The sequence below is a fragment of the Protomyctophum parallelum genome (assembly GCF_964188405.1).
Source record: "Protomyctophum parallelum genome assembly, chromosome: 12".
NCBI lineage: Eukaryota > Metazoa > Chordata > Actinopteri > Myctophiformes > Myctophidae > Protomyctophum > Protomyctophum parallelum.
In genome coordinates this window covers 35,644,027-35,664,807 of record NC_139712.1, presented here as the reverse complement: position 1 = coordinate 35,664,807, position 20,781 = coordinate 35,644,027, and the positions used below count along the sequence as shown (strand labels likewise).

The window sequence follows — 20,781 nt, the reverse complement described above, 5'->3', positions numbered from 1 at the left end:
TCAACTCTTCTGGGAGGAAGAACCCCTCATGTTCAATACTTAATGAATTAATGAATTAAGTTAAACACATCAAGCTGCACCGGTTGAAATAGAATCTAGAAGATGGGACGGACTGATAACATCTGCTGTTGAAAGCACAGGAAAATCAGCCTTTTCTGAAGAGACATGCACTGTTAAGCACTGAACAACATCTGATGAGACCTGCACTCTGAACCTTTTCATTCAATCCATTTACGACCTGTGTGTGTGTGTGTGTGTGTGTGTGTGTGTGTGTGTGTGTGTGTGTTGAGACTCCTGTCAAATGGAAACAGAATGAGCCTTTAAGTCATTCAATGTAATAGCCTTGACAGTTGACACACACGCGCGCTCGCACGCACGCACACACACACACACACACACACACACACACACACACACATACACACACACGGTTTGTAACACGGTATAAGTGTGTACACATGACATGCATGTGAGATACAGTAAACAGCTCCCAAACAGACGTTCCATTTATAATTTAAACTGTATGATAGTGACTTCTGAGCCGTGGGATCGACACTGCCTCATCCTTCTGAGCCATGGGATCAACACCACCTCATCCTTCAGAGCCGTGGGATCAACACTACCTCATCCGTCTGTCCTTCTGAGCCATGGGATCAACACCACCTCATCCTTCAGAGTCGTGGGATCAACACTACCTCATCCGTCTGTCCTTCTGAGCCATGGGATCAACACTACCTCATCCGTCTGTCCTTCTGAGCCATGGGATCAACACCACCTCATCCTTCAGAGCCGTGGGATCAACACTACCTCATCCTTCTGTCCTTCTGAGCCGCGGGATCAACACTACCTCATCCTTCTGTCCTTCTGAGCCGTGGGATCAACACCACCTCATCCTTCTGTCCTTCTGAGCCGTGGGATCAACACCACCTCATCCTTCAGAGCCGTGGGATCAACACTACCTCATCCGTCTGTCCTTCTGAGCCGCGGGATCAACACTACCTCATCCTTCTGTCCTTCTGAGCCGTGGGATCAACACCACCTAATCCTTCTGTCCTTCTGAGCTGTGGGATCAACACCACCTCATCCTTCTGAGCAATGGGATCAAAATTACCTCATGCTTCTGTCCTTCTGAGACGTGGGATCAACACTACCTCGTCCTTCTGAGCCATGGGATCAACATTACCTCATGCTTCTGTCCTTCAGAGCCGTGGGATCAACACTACCTCATCCTTCTGAGCCATGGGATAAACACTACCTCATCCTTCTGTCCTTCTGAGCCGTGGGATCAACACCACCTCATCCTTCTGTCCTTCTGAGCCATGGGATCAACACTACCTCATCCTTCTGAGCCATGGGATAAACACTACCGTATCCTTCTGTCCTTCTTAGCCGTGGGATCAACACAATACCTCATCCTTATGTGGCCATTACATTATTTATTTTGTTTTATCATTACACAGAACTAAGTTTGAAAATAAAAATAAATAAATAAATAATCCACATTCACCACACGGACCCTGTAGTACCTCCACGTACCCCTAGGGGTCCACCATGTACCTCCATTTGAGAAACACTGCTCCACCTTCTAGTCAATCAGCTTCTTTCTGCCAGGGTTTACATACAAGCTGAGGCCAAACATAGTGTTTAGAACTGCTAACAGGCATGAAGAGGGAAATAACATCAAACGCTGCAGTGCATTACAGCAGTGGTTTCCATTTATTATGGGTGGTAAAAAAAACACAAGACAAGAGTGACAACGCAACATGAGGCAGGTCAAGGATCATCTAAACAAGGACAGGACACAGAGGTTCCATTCCGTGTCATAACATGCACCACAGACTCTCTGGAAGGATAACTGCCAACTGGAAGTTCAATGGAATGCATTGTAGTCGATGAGAGGCCGGCTGGACCAGCTTATCAATGAATAAACATATTTGTTTTTGTAACAATTACAACCTTTGTCATACAATTTGTTCTGGAAAAATAAAAGAAGACACTCTCTTGTATTTAAAGAGAACACAGTTTGTTTCTGACTGGGCAGTATTCACCCTGGTATTCATCAGGTTTGAACACAGTTCATTATACAGCGCAAACATTTAAAACAAGAGAGCAGAAAACAAGATGTGTTACTTTTCCTGAACTGCTTATTTGATGCAGACTGTGATTTTTTGTTTCATATCATTGCTGTCAGGCAACTTATATACCTGTATCCCCTGCAGTACTTTGTCATACTACAGTGTCACACAACATTAACAAAAAAAGACGGACAAGCTCACAAGCAAACTACCGCATAACTCTAATTTGAAATGGTGCGGTAAAAGCAAAAGAAAACATAATCTTCTCCAGGCAGGACTATACCTCGGCGTCTGCTGCCTACTTCTGCTGGTGCCTGTTCTAACCATGCACCTACAACTCACCGTGGACTGTGGCTAGAGAGCAACACTGTTTGGAGCACACCTTGGCTCCACCTGGCATTCTACCAGTGATAAAAACAAAACTGACATTTTTTGGACATGGATATGCTGTCGTCTTTGAACGGGTTCTCAAGGACGGCCGTGCTCAGACCATCGAGTCAACACGCACAACTACTACCAGACGAACGAGCAGCAGTTGGCACACAGCCAACTGACGAGTTAACATATCTGGATACACATGTTTTAGGAAAGATAGAACAGGTAAAGCAGTATATATAATATATAATCTATATTAGGGAATGTATTAAATGTGTGGAGCTTGAATTGGCTGTAAACGTGGAGTGTCTGGGAATCAATGTAATACTTTCTCCCAACATGAATTTTAACATAGTTGTACTTTATACATAGATGTACTCCATCTCATAATGCTGATTTTTATAATGAATTGAAAAGTCTTCTCTCTGCTTGTGATAAATGTAATGAGACTATATTTTTGGGGGACTACAATGTAAATTGGGCAGATAAAAAGGGCAAATTAAAACTGAAATCTGTAATGGATAAACATAAATATAAGCAGTTGATTGATAAACCCACTCGCATCACTAGGACGAGTGAAACTCTTATAGATCTGATTTTCACAAATAGACCCGAGAGAGCAATAAAAACATATAATCTTATCACTGGACTTTCAGATCATAATATGACCTTGATTGTAAGAAAACTAACAGGAAAACGTCTGGTTCACCATAGTAAAACGGAAGGTCGAACCTCAACGACAGGAATTCCTAGGGTGAACATAGTTAACTTTGAACACGATTTAATGGAAATAAACTGGGAATGTGTAACTAGAGAAATAGTGTGAATACTTTCGCCTCAATTTTGGGCAATTTAATAAATAAATACACCAAAACATGGACAAGTAGAGCAAAGAAATATTCTCTCCCCTGGTTTAATAATGACATCTTCCAGCTCGCTAAAAAGCGAGATCTTGCTCTTAAAAAGTCTCTAAAGACAAAAAACACTACTGATTGCCTGCTCTTCACAGGTTTGAGGAACAAAGTGCTGTCTGAGCTAAGGAAGGCCAGGAGTAACTACTTCCACAAACGTATTGAAGAGGCCAATGGCAACAGCTCTAAGCTATGGCAGCACATCAACAGAGTAGCAGACTCTAGTAGGCATAAACACGCTAAAATAAATTGTTTGAAAGTAAACAATGGCATTGTGGATAACAATGTGGCCATGGCAAATGCTTTCAACATTTTTTTTATTAAGTCTGTAGAGGAATTGTCCAGTAATTTCAGATCCACTGAGTCACCCTATGAGGAGACTGACAATGCTCATCCAGATGATTTCCAAATCAAAGAGGTGTCTAGTGATGCAGTAAAAAAATGCATCGCAAACATGAGTAGCTCAATGTCAAAGGACATCCATGGCTTATATGCTGTACTAATAAAAAAAATCTGACCTGCTTACTAGAGCCTATCACTTACTTAGTTAACTTATCTATAAAAAACAAAAAGATTCCCAGAGAGCTGGAAAACGGCAATAATTGCCCCAATCCACAAGTCAGGGGACAAGGACTTGGCTAGCAATTATAGACCCATTGCTCTTCTTCCTGTTGTCTCAAAAATATTAGAAAAGATCGTTGCCATGCAACTAACTGAATATTTGGAGTCTAAGCAACTACTGCACCCACAGCAGTTTGGATTTAGACCCAAACATTCTACCGAGACAGCTAACTGTTACTTACTTGACAGGTTCAAAGGTCTACTGGTGAGGGGACAAGTTGTGGGGACAGTGTTCTTGGACCTAAAAAAGGCCTTTGACACTGTCCATCATGGAGTCTTGTTGTCTAAGTTAAAACATTTCAAAGTGTCAGCAGAAGCTTCACAGTGGTTTAAGTCATATCTGGGAGGGAGACAGCAGTGTGTCAGGGTCAATGGGGAGAAATCATTGCTGCTCCCCAATAACATGGGAGTGCCCCAAGGGTCGGTACTTGGACCACTGCTATTTACTATGTACATTAACGATCTTCCTAATACCTGCCCAGGCGTTAGCTGCCAAATGTATGCTGATGACACTGTCATCTTTACATCTGCTAAAACAGCCATCATGGCAGCTGCGCAGCTGACACAGGAACTAGAGAACATCTCCAACTGGCTAGAGTCATCACAATTAACTTTAAATGTTCAAAAAACAGTTTCAATGTGTATCTCCATCCGCAGCAGGCCTGCTGCTGATACCTTTGAGGTACGCATCAAAAAGGGTACGCCCTTCTGGGCACAAGTCTCCACCAGGTTATCCACAGATCCGTGCAGTTAGAGGTAAAAACACTTTTTGGCCAGTTATAGCGCCACCTTGAGGCTGAGTTGAAATTGTTCATGTGGCATTTCGTCCTCGGCCTAGTGGGAATGTGGGTGCACAATTTGACGGAAATCACGCGATGTGTTCATGATTTGCAGCATTTTGTTTGAAACTGAGCACTCCTGTGAACTTTGGAAGCCAATCTTAACCAATCAGGATGGAGTCTGAGAAATCTGAAAGACCCGTTTCGTTGAATGGCTCTAGAGAGACTGTGTACCAATTTGCGTGATGTTTGGACAAAATCTGTAGGTGTACTGTGCAAAAACTTGTTTTGCACAAAGCGGCCTCCTGGTGGCGCTATAACAGGCTGTTCTGGAAAGTTTGGGGCAGAGGTTCATCGTTGGCATCCAGGGAGTGTGTGTGCAAAATATGGCATCGACCGGGTTAACGGTGGCCGAGATTAGCTGTTCACGGACACACGGACGGACGGACGGACGGACACGCGGACGGACGGAGTGCAAAACATACTCTCCCCACATGCCTTCGGCCTGGTGGAGACAATGAAACTCTTATGGAAATGGGTGAAGTAAAATATTTAGGAATAATCTTGGATAAAAACTTAAAAACAGGTAAAGCATATATGCAAGAAGGTCAAACCAAATCTAAATTGTTTTCGTCATATTAGAAGGGACCTATCAGCCAAAACTGCACAGCTGTATATGCATGCTATGATTTTCTCACACCTATCATACAGCATCACAACATGGTCACAATCCTCTCAAACTGTCTAAAAACCAATAACATCAATATACAAACATCAAAATCATGGATCAAAAACCAATGAGATGGCACATTTGTGGTGTTCTAAAAAAACACAACCTTTTTACATTTGAACATTTTGTATATTTTTCTACTATCAAATTGGTTTTTAAGTGTTTACAGGGTCATGTCTCACCTTTGTTCTCTGGACTGATAGTTAGACTTCCGAGCTCTGGTAGAGCAACCACTCGCGCCTCAACAAGTGGTAACTGTGTTGTTCCCAGGTGTAACAACACATTCGGACAGTCTGCATTTTCAGTAAAGGGAGCTAACTTGTGGAACTCCTTGCCTACGGTCTTAAAACTAGAGACGGATGGTAATGTGTTCTATAGAGGTCTCAAACTATGGTTGAAATCAGATCAACTGTGCTCACATGTATAGCTCCTGACTGGTTACGAGAATGATTATGTTTACTTTTGTACTGGAGGTTATGTAATGTACTGTAACCTTGCTGTACATTTCACTTGAATGTACTTTTTATTGAATGTACTTCTTATTTTTAGATTGGGTGTTCTTTTAACTTTGTATTTTCAGAAAAGTCTCCTATGGACAAGTGGTGAAAACTAGCACTCGTGCTAACACACTGTAAACGATGCATCTACAAGTTGTACAATTGTGCAATGAGCAATGTGATTGTTATGTCCATATCAAATAAATAAACATAAACAGTGTGTTGTAATATTGTGGATCTGGTATTATTGCCATTTATGATCTGTCCCAGAGGAAAAACCTGCTATTCATTTTAAGCTTGTGGGTTTTCTACATTTTTAACCATGAAAAGTATCAACAAGGGTTTGTGACTAAATTCAGGGTTTCTGCACAACAGTGACAATATGCTTTTGTCCATCAGGCTCTCAATGACTTCAATGCATTCCATGGAATTTCCGGCTCCAATTTGCCTCCCAGACAGTGCCTGACCAGCCAACGCTGGAATCGCCAGATGTTTCTGGCCTAACCCGCGCATCGGCGCATCAAGTTCATGGTTCAATCCGTTAATCATGTCCTACCCAGCCTAGCCAGTCTCCATCTCTGGGGCATGGTTGACTCTCCAGCCTGTGTGTTCTGTGCTCCAGGAAAGGTTCTTTGCAGCACATCCTATAAGCAGCTGCTCGACAGCAGCTGGCCCTCCCCCCCTCGACAGGGGGGAGGGCCGCTATACCGTTGGCGGCACGACCAGGTGCTGAAGACAGTTGCTGAAGCCATCTCTAAAGCCGTGGCCAAAACACAACAGTTGCAAGCAACAACATGGCAAGAGTGTGTGAGTGTGTGAGTGAGAGCAGGCGCAGTCACAGCCCAAACTAGCAGCCGGCCTCCTCACCTCAGCGTTGCACTGGGATCTACGAGTTGACTTTGGGCAGGCAGCACACATTTCCAGACCACGTCACAACAACGACTTTGAGGCCAGACATTTAAGCAATATTACACGAGAGGGTGTGGGTTAACGTGATTATTGCCACGACAGTGATGCGGTCAGGAACGAGATGAAGTCGAGTTCCGCATATTTTAGGATTTGTGATTGAAATGTTTTGACAGGAAGTATAACATTGAGCCTCTTCCTCTCTCCAGACTAACAACAGGAAGCACACACGTGCAATTTCCTGAGGTTGAAAAGGGTTGAATATGCACCTGAGTGTGTGTGTGAGTGTGAGTGTGAGTGTGTGTGTGAGTGTGAGTGTGAGTGTGAGTGTGAGTGTGAGTGTGTGTGTGTGTGTGTGTGTGTGTGTGTGTGTGTGTGTGAGTGTGTGTGTGTGTGTGTGTGTGTGTGTGTGTGTGTGCCTGCGTGTTTAAACGCAGCAGTAATTAATCATAATGTGTTTTATTGATCCTACGTTCCTCCGTTCACTGCTGAACTTTACACACCAATCAATACACACACACACACACACACACACATGCACACAGTCATTATGGTCTTTATTTTCCATCTTTTGTTCTCATCTCTCTCTCTCTCTCTCTCTCTCTCTCTCTCTCTCTCATAGCGCGCCACCGAGTGGCGCGCTATGAGCTTGTAGGTCTGCTATTTTTGAAGAATCGTGAAAATGTGGCGCAAATTTGGAATATATATTTTTTCAGAACGTTTTTAACTCAAATCTTTGCTTTTGGGGAGGTCCCTGGAACAACATATTTTCAGGTGGGAGGGCGGAGGCATATTACATATAATTTTTGGGAAATATTATCCACCACGGATATAGAAACATGAGGTTTTTCAGAAAAAAATAATTAATTAAAAAGACATTTTCACACAAAAAGTCAGGCCTAAATGGGTTAAGAGAAGACGAGTGGGAACGGAGATACAACACTTGGTGGTTTCGTATAGCTGCAGTTGAATCCAGCTCACCTATATCCTTATATGGTCATGAAGTGTGACCCGTAATGACCGAAAGAATAAGGTCATGGACACAATCGGCCGAAATGACTTTTCTCAGACGGGTGGCTGGTATACTCTAGACATAGGGTGAGAAGTTGAGTCAGCCGACAGAGACTGAGTAGAACCGCTGCTCCTTGACTTGGAGAGGAGCCAGCTTAGGTGGTTCGGGTATCAAGCACGATGCCTCCCGAGAGTCTATACCTATATAGAGCGCCACAGTCGCTTTCATGACGACGAGCGGCCCGGAAGAGAAGTTCTTCTTTCTAATTATTTGTTCGGCCCCAAAAAATGTGTTTATTGTCACGAGTTGCCACGCTTAGAGTTGGCTCTGCGTAAAGGTCCCGTTTTTTTGCAGCGTTTTACCGTCGGTTTTAAGAAAAACGCGTCCAGTGTGCAACCACCTTTAATGTCTTTAAATAAATACTTTCTGAAACGTCGATAAGAAAAATGGTATAGTAGCCTATACAGTAGCTTTACTGTATATCTTTGTGATGCTGGCTTCCATTGAAAATGAATGGTAGCCTGTAGCTTTGTATCTGTGCAGTGTGAACGCAGCATAAGGCAGGAAAAACTTTTAATTGAAAGAGTTGCACAGTATGAGTATAACATCTATCTAAACAGTGTTTTGTGAGACACAGAGCTCCACAACACAACACTCGGCCACATCCATGGTCTACTCTATAGGGATCTGATAAAGGTCTGATAACATTTAGTCCATCCCTATGCTATACAGATCAGTCCTTCCATAGTGGTGTGATAACATTTAGTCCATCCCTGTGGTCTACAGATTAGCTGGAGTGTTTGGGGTTGGTCTGACGGGCATCTGTGTCAATCATCTCAATCATCTCTCTCTCTCTCATGCACACAGACATGCAGTCACACACACACACACACACACACACACACACACACACAATTGTACTCATTGCATTCATCTTTCTCGGTAGTATCTCTGTGTCACTGTCGATCTGGGTGCATCTCTTACTCCTTACCTCCCTCCCTCCCTCTCAGTCCCCCTCCTCCTCTCTCTCTCTCTCTCTCTCTCTCTCTCTCTCTCTCTCTCTCACTCTCTAACACAGGGCGTCTGTGTTCAGTATTATCCAACGTAGAGTGACCACAAGCATGTTAACTACAACACACACACACACACACACACACACACACACACACACACACACACACACACACACACACACACGAACGCGCACATGCACACACACACACACACACACACACACACACACACACACACACACACACACACACACACACACACACACACGGTAAACACTAACTGAATTGAAACCAGTTTGAATGTAATTGGATGGAATGGCATGGTTGCCATGGCTGCATGTTGTTTGTTGACGAGTGGCCATGTCACTTAATCAGATCTTTCACTCCTTGCTGTACCTGTCCTTTATTTAATCTGCTGTTATGCATTGAAAACTCAATCAATCAATCAATCAGTCTTATTACTATTATTACCGTTCACACCTGTGGTCTGTGGCCGTGATACTGCCTTTACACTGCCTTTACCTCTGCGTTTTCAACCAAGAACTGTGGCTGTTCAACTACTGGCCAATCACTGCAGGGCCTTTCCTGCATAACAACGCCTCACGGTCGCACTTGGACTATCTTCTCAGTCACAACCTGCCCTGCACGGACACAACACGGTCAGTGGCCAACGACACATCGCTGTCTTCTGCCTTCGTTCAAAATGTACGCTTTGTGTGTCTCACTCGGACACGCGATATTCACAGACAAACAACAACAAACACGAGACGTGTGCGCTTCTAGTTGTCATGCAATGCACACGGTCGTTCTGCTAGGTCCATGAACAAAAAACTCTGAAGTTAAAAAAGCTAGGGACTAGCATGCTCTGTTGTGTTTGTTTGTTTGTGTAGCCGAGGTGCTCTTGGTAAGGGGAAACGATAGAAAGAAAATTAACACCAAGGCCACTGGCACTTCCTGAGGTGGTCGTGGTGGACTTGGCGAATCCAAGTCTACTCTCGGTTGGGCATCGAATAAAAAGTGGGAAAATAAAAGAAAGTGCTGACGTGCTATGACCAAAACGGCCTTCGTCACAGCAGGAACTATATGGGCACAGGTGTGCAGTGGATTCTGGAGTTACGTCCGTTCCAAGGACAATACCATCGTACTGATAGTCTGATACTGACTCTGTCTGTCATTGGAATGGCTTCTGTTTCCACCTCTGTACAGTGTACAGTTACTGTACTGTCTGATGCATATTGCTGACATCGTATTGACAGCGTGACTCACTCTTTCTGCACAGTGAGGATATTGTAATGTAAACCATGATACTGTAATGTAAACCATGATACTGTAATGTAAACCATGATACTGTCGTATATTGTAGGGAGTGGGACTGTTTTCTATGGTGTTTCTTAATTCTCCTTAGATTCTTAGGTCTTGTCGTTACTCCTAGCTGTATCCCGCCGTGGGATACATAAAGGTCTATCTGTCTGTCTGTCGGACTGTCTGTCACACCCGCGCATGCACACATGCACGCTCACACACACTCACACACACTCAATCACTTACAGTCCACACTCACACACACACACTCACACACAGTCCAATTAGCCCGTGTAATCAGGCTTGTCTAATGTGCCTGATATTATCTGGTGTCCGAACCCACACACTGAGAGAAAGAGAGAGAGACGTGTGTGTGTGTGTGTGTGTGTGTGTGTGTGTGTGTGTGTGTGTGTGTGTGTGTGTGTGTGTGTGTGTGTGTGTGTGTGTGTGTGTGTGTGTGTGCTCGCCTGCCTAATAGGTGCATGTTTATAAGCCTGCCAGCTAACAGTTAGCATGTTGCTAACCCCCACAAACTGACAAGTGATTGGATGAGACAGATGTGACATAGTGCTCCCAGCATCACAGGGTGTGTAAAGTGACTCACAACACGCACACACTCACACACACACACACACACACACACACGCACACACACACACACACACACACACACACTCAGATAACCGTATGCAGGGAAAAAGTCCAATGTCCCTGCAGATATGATATGTTTATGTGTATGAGGTGTCCACAGCGGCCTAACGGTCCAGGCACCTATAGGCTGCTAATCCTACCCTAATCCTAATCAGGCCTGACAGTGTGTCGCTGGTGGTTCGACTCCCGATTTCGACGACCTTTTGCTGCGTGTCACTGCTCGTCTCTCTCCCCCATTTCCTGTCAACTTACTATACACACACTATCAAATAAAGGCAGAAAAAATATATATAATTCTTATAAAATATAAGTCTCCTCCGGGCTCCTCCCCCTCCGTATTGTTTTCCAAAATAATTATAAAAAATGAATGAAAACAGGTCCTGGGTTCGATTCCCGCTGTGGGCGCTGGCGGCGCGTCTCCTCCTCCGCGTCATCAGTGCCCATACCCGAGGCGGGGTTGGCAAAAGGGCCTTTCTGTGTGGAGTTTGCATGTTCTCTTCGTGTCCCTTAGAGTAGGTACCCTCACAAAAAACATGCAGTAATCCTGGTCTCTAAACTGCCTCCTCCTGGCCAGCCGGGGCGCCTGATGGAGGGGAAAGGAACTGGTTGGAATAACGTGTTCCTTCCACACGCTACGTCCAACCAGGGAAACTCCCCCCTGTCAGGTGTAAAGGAGCAACTAGAGGCATGAAGGAAGCATGAGTTCAAGTCCGTTGCTCTCCCCATGTCCCCCATATATGGGGACTAGGTTGGCGGAGGGTGTGTAGAGCCCAGGATCACATTAGATAATAACCGAGTAGACGATAAAATGACCTAAAGTTTCATTGGAAGTGAAATATCGATCCCTTTAAGATTAAAGTCCACACATGGTGTTGAGCTCGCCATGTTACGCACAGCATGACATGACATAAACAGAATGACATTCGATTGTGGGTTAATAGGCCTGCATATTAAAGAGGATCATGATTGGCACATCGCTGACACGGTCTCTCTCTCTCAATACAAACTGGTAGTCACTCAACCATGTTCTCTCACTCTCACGCATTGAGACAGAGAGTTAGTGGGCTTTGAGTAGCACAACTCACTATAAAAAAATCACACCCGTGAGAACTGAGTGGTGCAACTCCCCTCTCTCCCCTCCCCCCCTCCTCTCCTCTCTCCCCTCTCCCCCCCCCCCCCCCCCCCCTCCTCTCCTCTCTCCCCCCCCCTCCTCTCTCTCTCATTAGCAGGCAACAGTGCAGCACTAATACTATCTGTCTCTCTCTGTTTCTGGCACAACAGCGCCCCTACTGGTGCTCATAGTCATTGGCTCATTAACGTCACATAGGTGAACAACACATAGGTGAACACGGACATTGCTGTTCCTTGGAGTGGTTGCACCACTCAAAAAAGATTTCAACAAGATGTCTGGAGTGAAATGAGGAGATGTTAGGCTGAAGGAGCAGACTGTGTTAATCCCTACCTATTGTGCATTTACAGTTACCAATACAACAGCGCCTAAAGCTAGTTAATTGTCAGCGTAATTTTATTGACGGGCCAGTACAATCCCACTCGTTACAGCCACACTTCATTTGCAAGCACCTTATAAGGAACTGGAAGTTGCGTTGAAGAATCAATTGCTATGGCTCTCCGACAGCTTTTATGTGCGTGCCTAAGGTACATCGTATAGGCTGATTTGAGAGAGCCGCTGCTTGCGTGTTTGAGAAACACCCGTAACGTAAGGCACTACCTTCGACAGGCAGCCTCTGTAGATATTTTTAAAGCACAGCTCAAGACCCACTTCTACAACATTGCTTTTAATTGATTTTTTATTTTTTGTTATTCATGTCCTCATGCACTGTATTGCATTATTGCTTGTTTTTTAATGTCTTTGCCTTGCTTTTCTTTTTTTTTCTCCATTGCTCTGTAAAGCACTTTGAGCTGCATTTCCCCCCCCCTCTCTCTCTCTCGCTCTCAGAGACAGCTAGAGTAGCACACTATTGCAAGGACAGTAAAGTTATGTTGAATGTTTGTGCGCATGTGTGTGTAGCTTTGTGTGTGCGTGTGCGTGCGTGTGCGTGTGTGTGTGTGTGTGTGCGCGTGCGTGCGTGCGTGCGTGCGTGTGTGTTCTCTCAGCAGTTCAGTGATCAGTAGAATACACATTAATTGAGAGTTAATGGCGTTAGCATTAGCACGGCTAGCTAACTCGCCTCTGGCTACTGATGAATTATACAACATCCACCCTAGTGCCTCTGGGAGGGAGCGGAGAGAGAGAGGGAGAGGGAGAGGGAGAGGGAGAGGGAGAGGGAGAGGGAGAGAGAGAGAGAGTGTTATCATGCTCTTCTATCGGCACATCTAAAAAGCAGTATTGCAATAACATGCTAATTATTAATAATTACCCACTTCAAACCCCTGCCACTGCCTAGTACTACACACACACACACACTCTCTCTCTCTCTCTCTCTCTACTCCAACTTATTTCCCCTTGGGCAACTGGTCCTCCTGGCAAGGACAAGAGAGGAGAGGAGAGGAGAGGAGAGGAGAGGAGAGGAGAGGAGAGGAGAGGAGAGGAGAGGAGAGGAGAGGAGAGGAGAGGAGAGGAGAGGAGAGGAGAGGAGAGGAGAGGAGAGGAGAGGAGTACAGGGAAGCATGTAAAGGTTAAGTTGCAAACTGGTTATATTGTACATTTCCAACCTGATCAAAATTACTTAATCACACAATGTAAATCCTTAATAATGCACACACAGCACGTATACACAATGCACAATAAGACAAATAATTCACATCACCTTTTTTTTACACCACCAGTCGATTGAGGAGAAATCCATGTTCCAGCGTGTAACGCTAAAAACCAATACATTCTATCCAATCAGTTCTATTGAGAAATTGTGAGAAATATTCTAGTGAGAATTTCTAGTGAGAAATACTTGGACAACTGACAGTTTCACACGTCCATTCATTCAACGGAATGCAGTTGGATCAGTTTTCTTTCTCCATTTCCGGTTGGACATGCATACAAGGTTTCCATGATCCGACAGCAACGATATGAGATGAAAAACCAAAAAAGGCCAAGCATTTTAAAACAGCAGTGTTTGTGATCACATGTTGTCTTAAATGTGTGCTTGTGGTGACACAGAACTGATCGCCAAAACATTGTCCATTGTGTCACACAGGAAAGCACCGTTAAAATATTTGACTTGAAGTCAAAACACGGATTACTCATGCAGGGTGTGTGTGTGTGTGTGTGTGTGTGTGTGTGTGTGTGTGTGTGTGTGTGTGTGTGTGTGTGTGTGAGAAACAGCCCTAAAAAGGCCAGCGGACGTGTGTGAGTGGCCGTGTGTGTCCTGTCTGTCCTAATCTGTCATCTCACACAGACATGCTCGCACACACGCACGCACGCACGCACGCAAAACACACACACACACACACACACACACACACAGCACGCATTAACGCACGTGCACACACAAACACACACACACACACACACACACACAGAAACAACACAAATCGTCTAGCTGTCACTGTCACTCTTCATCTTTCTTTGTACACACAGTCTGTCTGTCTGTCTGTCTGTCTGTCGTAAGACACGAAAACAAACAAATGTAATAGATTTTAGTTAGCATTTTGCATTTTTCTTCTATTCATACGAAAGCAGAGAAGCAGACCTATGGAATGAGATGAAATTTGCATATAAAATGTGAATTTGCATACAAAGCCAGAATGTAATTTGCATAGGTTAATCCCAATACACAGATTATAGAATTATGTGACTCTTTACACTTTTATCTCTACATTTATCTTAAAAATAAGTCATGCTTTCAACTCGTTACCGGTAATATTTGTATCCAACTAATTAATAATCCGCCTAAACATATTTTAAATTGTACAATTATAAAATAAAGTCAACTATAAAAGATAACACTGCACGGGCGAGGTCATATTTGAGGGTAAAAGGCGAGTGTTTATTTAGTGCGATTAATTGACATTAATTTAAAGTGCTTGTCTCGGGAGCACATTCCACACAGAATGCAAATATTATCATAAAAGCGATGCAATTATTTGTATGAACGAGGCACGAGCCAAATGAATAGTGGAGGGGACATATTGGCAGGAGCACTACGGGATGGTTTATGCATCAGCTCCAGGTGTAGAAGGACCTTCGATGTTAATGTTTCAACATAATCACGTTCCTTCACCGGTGTGCCAAAATTCAAAGATTCACACTCTGTCTGTCTGTCTGTCTGTCTGTCTGTCTGTCTGTCTGTCTGTCTGTCTGTCTGTCTGTCTGCCTGCCTGTCTGTCTGTCTGTCTGTCTGTCTGTCTGCCTGCCTGCCTGTAGGTGAATTTTAATTGAAATTCGAAATAATCTTCTCTCTCAACAGATCGACACGATTGCACACGCGCGCACACACACACACACACACACACCCCTACAGTACGTGCATGCTTGCCTGCCTGCCTGCCTGCGTGCGTGTTTGTATCTTAACCCATTCTGACCTGAGATCAGATTCATACGAGGTTTCCGCCGGACACACACTGGTCTGATGAACCCATTCTGACCTGAGATCAGATTCTAAAAATGTCAGTCGTTCTTCGATTTGTTTCAAAAATAGCAGACCTACAAGCTCGTATCGCGCCACTCGGTGGCGTGATATGAGCTTGTAGATCTGCTATTTTTCAATAGCTAAAGCATAACATGATGCCAACACCAAAATGGGTGCCCGGTCAGAATGGGTTAATCCAGAGATTAGCAGTACAATAGAATGTTCTAACACCAGAGATTAAAATTTAACCGGTCGGATTAATCACACATATTTAAAGGTTTTGCAGGGAATATTCCGTTTTACTTTTGTATTTTTCTTATAAAAGGGCATTTTAAATTGCTAAAACACCACATTCTCACTCCCAAGACGGAAAACGGGTGACTTCTTGGGACGATACCCCCTTCCAGTCAACCATTTGACTGGAAGGGGGTACACTTGGAGGTACACTAGGGTGGTATATGAGTACAGATTATGTCCCTATCTGGGGCATAACTCCAACAGCACAGAGTCGGCTGAGGCGGACTTTGCAATGCTTGCCCCGGCGACTCGCTCGCTCCGCGGCTCGCTCCGCGGTGCCTCTTGAGGCTCAAGTCCGCTTCAGACCGTAGGTTTTAACAGTTGTTGTTGTTTCCTTAGCGCATTCCTGGAGTATGCATGGATGTATGGAGTAAGATTCTCAGGTCGACACCAGATGACAAACTGAACTGTTTGACTGGAAGGGGGTACAGTCCCAAGAAGTCATTATACGATAGGCCGTTTGAGGAGTGTTGGCAAAAACACACAGGAAATTAAAAGTAGTGTCAGTGATTTTGTCTTTGTTCAAATAAATGCTAAAAAGCATGTTATGGAAATAAAGTACAGGTAGAAGGGCAGGCATGATGAGTCAAATGTCCAAGAAGCAGAAGACATTATACAATAGTAGTGGACTAGTGGTGGAAGATCTGGTGAATATTTTAAAAGTAAAAGTGAAAAGAAACAACCAATCTTCATACAAATGGTCCTCAATAAGATCCTGTGCCTCAGAGGAGGGCTGTGGACAGTTCAGAATCAAAGCTAATAGAAACAACATATTTAATAATTATTGTTAATTAAAAAAGAATCCAATCTTGTTTGAAATTACGAAACCTCCTTACCAATGATGTCACTGTAGGCAGGTTTCTGATTTACCAAATAATAGGTCCAGGGGACCTTGATAATAGTGTATCTACTGTACATGGACACTGGCCCATAGCACACCCTAACCCCTTAGATAGCATTTCTGTTGGCTTAGATAGCATTTGACACAGACTTATAGCATGTTATGTAGACAGCACTATAATTGTATTGTATATAGTCATAGCACGCCATAGTACATATGTATAGCATAGTAGTAAATATGTATAGTTTATATGTATAGTGTATGTATAGTTTCATGATAAATGCTTTTATGTGATGTATTCCCATGCTTTTGTTCTTGCTTAAATGTAAGTCGCTCTGGATTAAGAGCGTCTGCTAAATGCCTAAATTGTGAATTGTAAATTGCATGGAAAAACAGTGAGTTAGCAGTAACATCTGCGGCCCTAGACACCCATTATATTAGGGTTGTAACGATATAGTAACTGTATCGAAATATTGATTTTTTTTTTTTTTTAAAGATCAAGATGAAAATGTACTTTATCAGTGAGTGTCTAATATCTATAAAATCTGTCTCTCTCACTTTCTCTGTGTTTCTTAACCTCTGTTAACATCGACCAATCCCTGTGCTGCTTCTTGGTATCCCACGGTTACACTCTGACATACATTTGGCCAACCATTAATCAGCAGTGTGACATATTATGGTCTGTTATGGCCTGGGGCCGTTACCACGGCGCCGCAAATACCCTAACCCTGTACAGTGGACACACACGCTCGCACGCATGCATGCATGCACACACGCACACACACTGTACAAGCAACAGAAGATTAGCATGACACTTTAACAAGCAGCAGTGTGCACTGTACATGCACACACGCACAAATTATGACCCAAAAAAAACCTATCAAACCGCTGAAGTTGAAAACGAGATCACAGCCTTCATGTACAAATCTATACAGTCCGTATCTATACCTGTATTATATAATCTATACGTCCATATCTATAGCTTTAAAACTATACATTCTATATATAAAACTAAAATGTAGTCTGATTCTGCAGTTGGATTGTACCATGGCACACGCTTAGTCATTTTGGTGACACAATCCACTACACCAGTGGTTCTCAAAGTGTACTTGAGTGGGTCCCAAACGGTCCCGTATGGGTGTGTAACTTGAGTGTACAAATTGAACCAAATGGACCCATAAGGGTAGCTCCACACGTCCTAGACTGTTCTCCCTTCCCTAAAACACCCTGGACAACGCTCCACACGTCCTAGACTTGTCTCCCTTCCCTAAAACACCCTGGACAATGCTCCACACGTCCTAGACTGTTCTCCCTTCCCTAAAACACCCTGGACAACGCTCCACACGTCCTAGACTGTTCTCCCTTCCCTAAAACACCCTGGACAACGCTCCACACATCCTAGACTGTTCTCCCTTCCCTAAAACACCCTGGACAACGCTCCACACGTCCTAGACTGTTCTCCCTTCCCTAAAACACCCTGGACAACGCTCCACACGTCCTAGACTGTTCTCCCTTCCCTAAAACACCCTGGACAACGCTCCACACGTCCTAGACTCGTCTCCCTTCCCTAAAACACCCTGGACAACGCTCCACACGTCCTAGACTGTTCTCCCTTCCCTAAAACACCCTGGACAATGCTCCACACGTCCTAGACTGTTCTCCCTTCCCTAAAACACCCTGGACAATGCTCCACACGTCTTAGACTGTTCTCCCTTCCCTAAAACACCCTGGACAACGCTCCACACGTCCTAGACTTGTCTCCCTTCCCTAAAACACCCTGGACAACGCTCCACACGTCCTAGACTGTTCTCCCTTCCCTAAAACACCCTGGACAACGCTCCACACGTCCTAGACTTGTCTCCCTTCCCTAAAACAACCTGGACAATGCTCCACTCCACACATGTTGTCCTTTCCCTATAAAACACTCAGGACAACTCTCCACACGTCCTACTCCTAGACTCTTCTCCCTTCCCTAAACACCCTGCAGGACAACACTCCACACATCCTAGCACAGGGGTATTCAACTGGCGGACCGCGGTCCACGACCGGACCGCGGACCACCTCTCTGCGGACCCTAGGCAAAAAAAAAAAAAAGTGAATAATATAAATAACATCAGATGGTACATTTCTCATGTGAAATTGCTGCAAAGGCCCCCAAAATGTCCCCCAAGGGCCCCCAAAATTCTGGCGCGCGCTACGTGTGGCCTGCCAGGGCGTATCACTCCCGGCCTGATTTGGAGTTCCACTCCGGGCCTGCACTCTGCACCCCATTATTGGTTGGGTGGAAGGGGATCTGATTTGTATAAGCTTGGCTTGACCATACTAAACGGGCATAGAGCCCCGCTCTCCGATGGACGCCGCGCATGGGACCGGACCTCGGTCTTATTCAAAAACATATTTGTGGACCTTCATCATTTCTAGTTGAGGACCCCTGTCCTAGCATCTTCTCCCTCCTGAAACATCCTGGAAAGCGCTCCAGACGTCCTAGACTCTTCTCCCTACTGGCTCCCAAACTGTGGAACAAACTCCCAATTTTCAGAGTCCGCCCCTAAATCTTTAACTAGCTCCTGTTAGTCAAATGTCTTTATAGGAGGGGTCTTGTACTGCAGTCTGAAGGACCCACATTGAGCATTAACATATGTTTAATTATATATTTGATGCACTGGACCCATTAGTCTTGTCCCTAATCACTCCATGGATAAATGCCTAAGTAGTAAATACTGCAGACAGTGAGAAATTATGCCATAATGACTCACTGAGAGAGAGCAGTGCCGTCATTGATTGGAAATGTAAGTGCTTAATTGATCAAATTGATCAAAGAGAGAGCAGCATGATATTGATTAGAAATTAACTGTGTAATTGATCAGATTGATTGGTCAACGGCAGCATGCGACTTCCCTTTTGCAGAGTCCTAGAGCAGTGGTCCTCAACCCCCCAAGGGGTGGCTGAATTATGTGGACAGTTGCCATACCTGCTGTTCTGAATTTGATCAAAGAAATGAAAATCAGAATTAAATGTATCCGTTTCCTTTGTTAATATTTCAAATGTTTGTGTGTGTGTGTGTGTGTGTGCATGTGCATGTGCAATTGTGCATGTGCATGTGCGTGTGCATGTGCATGTGCGTGTGCGTGTGCGTGCGTGTGCGTCTTGAGACCTCTTAAAAAGTGGGAAACCATGCAATGCTCAAGGACACTTCAACACTAACTCTGGGGGAGCCCGGGTTCGAACTGGGAACCTTGTGGTTCCTATCCGGTCACTCTACCACTGAGCCACTGCCGACCACCAGTGCCAGTCTTTTTGTCTCCACCAGGCCGAAGGCATGTGGGGAGAGTATGTTTTGCACTCCGTCCGTCCGCGTGTCCGTCCGTTTGTGTGTCCGTGTGTCCGTGAACAGCTAATCTCGGCCACCGTTAACCCGGTCGATGCCATATTTTGCACACACACTCCCTGGATGCCAACCATGAACCTCTGCCCCAAACTTTCCAGAACGGCCTGTTATAGCGCCACCAGGAGGCCGCTTTGTGCAAAACAAGTTTTTCCATGCCATATTTTGCACACACACTCCCTGGATGCCAACCATGAACCATTTTTTTCGCCATCGCTTTTTTCGCCATCGCTTTTTTTTCGCCATCGCTTTTTTCGCCATCGCTTTTTCGCCATCGCTTTTTTCGCCATCGCTTTTTTCGCCATCGCTTTTTTTCGCCATCGCTTTTTTTCGCCATCGCTTTTTTTTGCCATCGCTTTTTTGGCCATCGCTTTTTTCGCCATCGCTTTTTTGGCCATCGCTTTTTTCGCCATCGCTTTTTTCGCCATTGCTTTTTTGGCCATCGCTTTTTTGGCCATCGCTTTATTCGCCATCGCTTTTTTTTGCCATCGCTTTTTTCGCCATCGCTTTTTTCGCCATCGCTTTTTTTTGCCATCGCTTTTTTCGCCATCGCTTTTTTTCGCATCGCTTTTTCGCCATCGCTTTTTCGCCATCGCTTTTTTTCGCCATCGCTTTTTTCGCCATCGCTTTTTTGGCCATCGCTTTTTTCGCCATCGCTTTTTTCGGCTTTTTTCGGCTTTTTTGGCCATCGCTTTTTCGCCATCGCTTTTTTCGCCATCGCTTTTTTGGCCATCGCTTTTTTGGCCATCGCTTTTTTCGCCATCGCTTTTTTTCGCATCGCTTTTCGCCATCGCTTTTTTCGCCATCGCTTTTTTCGCCATCGCTTTTTTCGCCATCGCTTTTTTCGCCATCGCTTTTTT

The 20,781-nt window shown here is 44.5% G+C and overlaps 1 protein-coding gene across 1 annotated transcript in view; it reads right to left on the bottom strand.

Moving 5' to 3' along the window:
• The window catches only part of LOC310868025 (receptor-type tyrosine-protein phosphatase mu-like), a 167,688-nt gene that overhangs the window by 123,496 nt on the left and 23,411 nt on the right, over window positions 1-20,781 (bottom strand).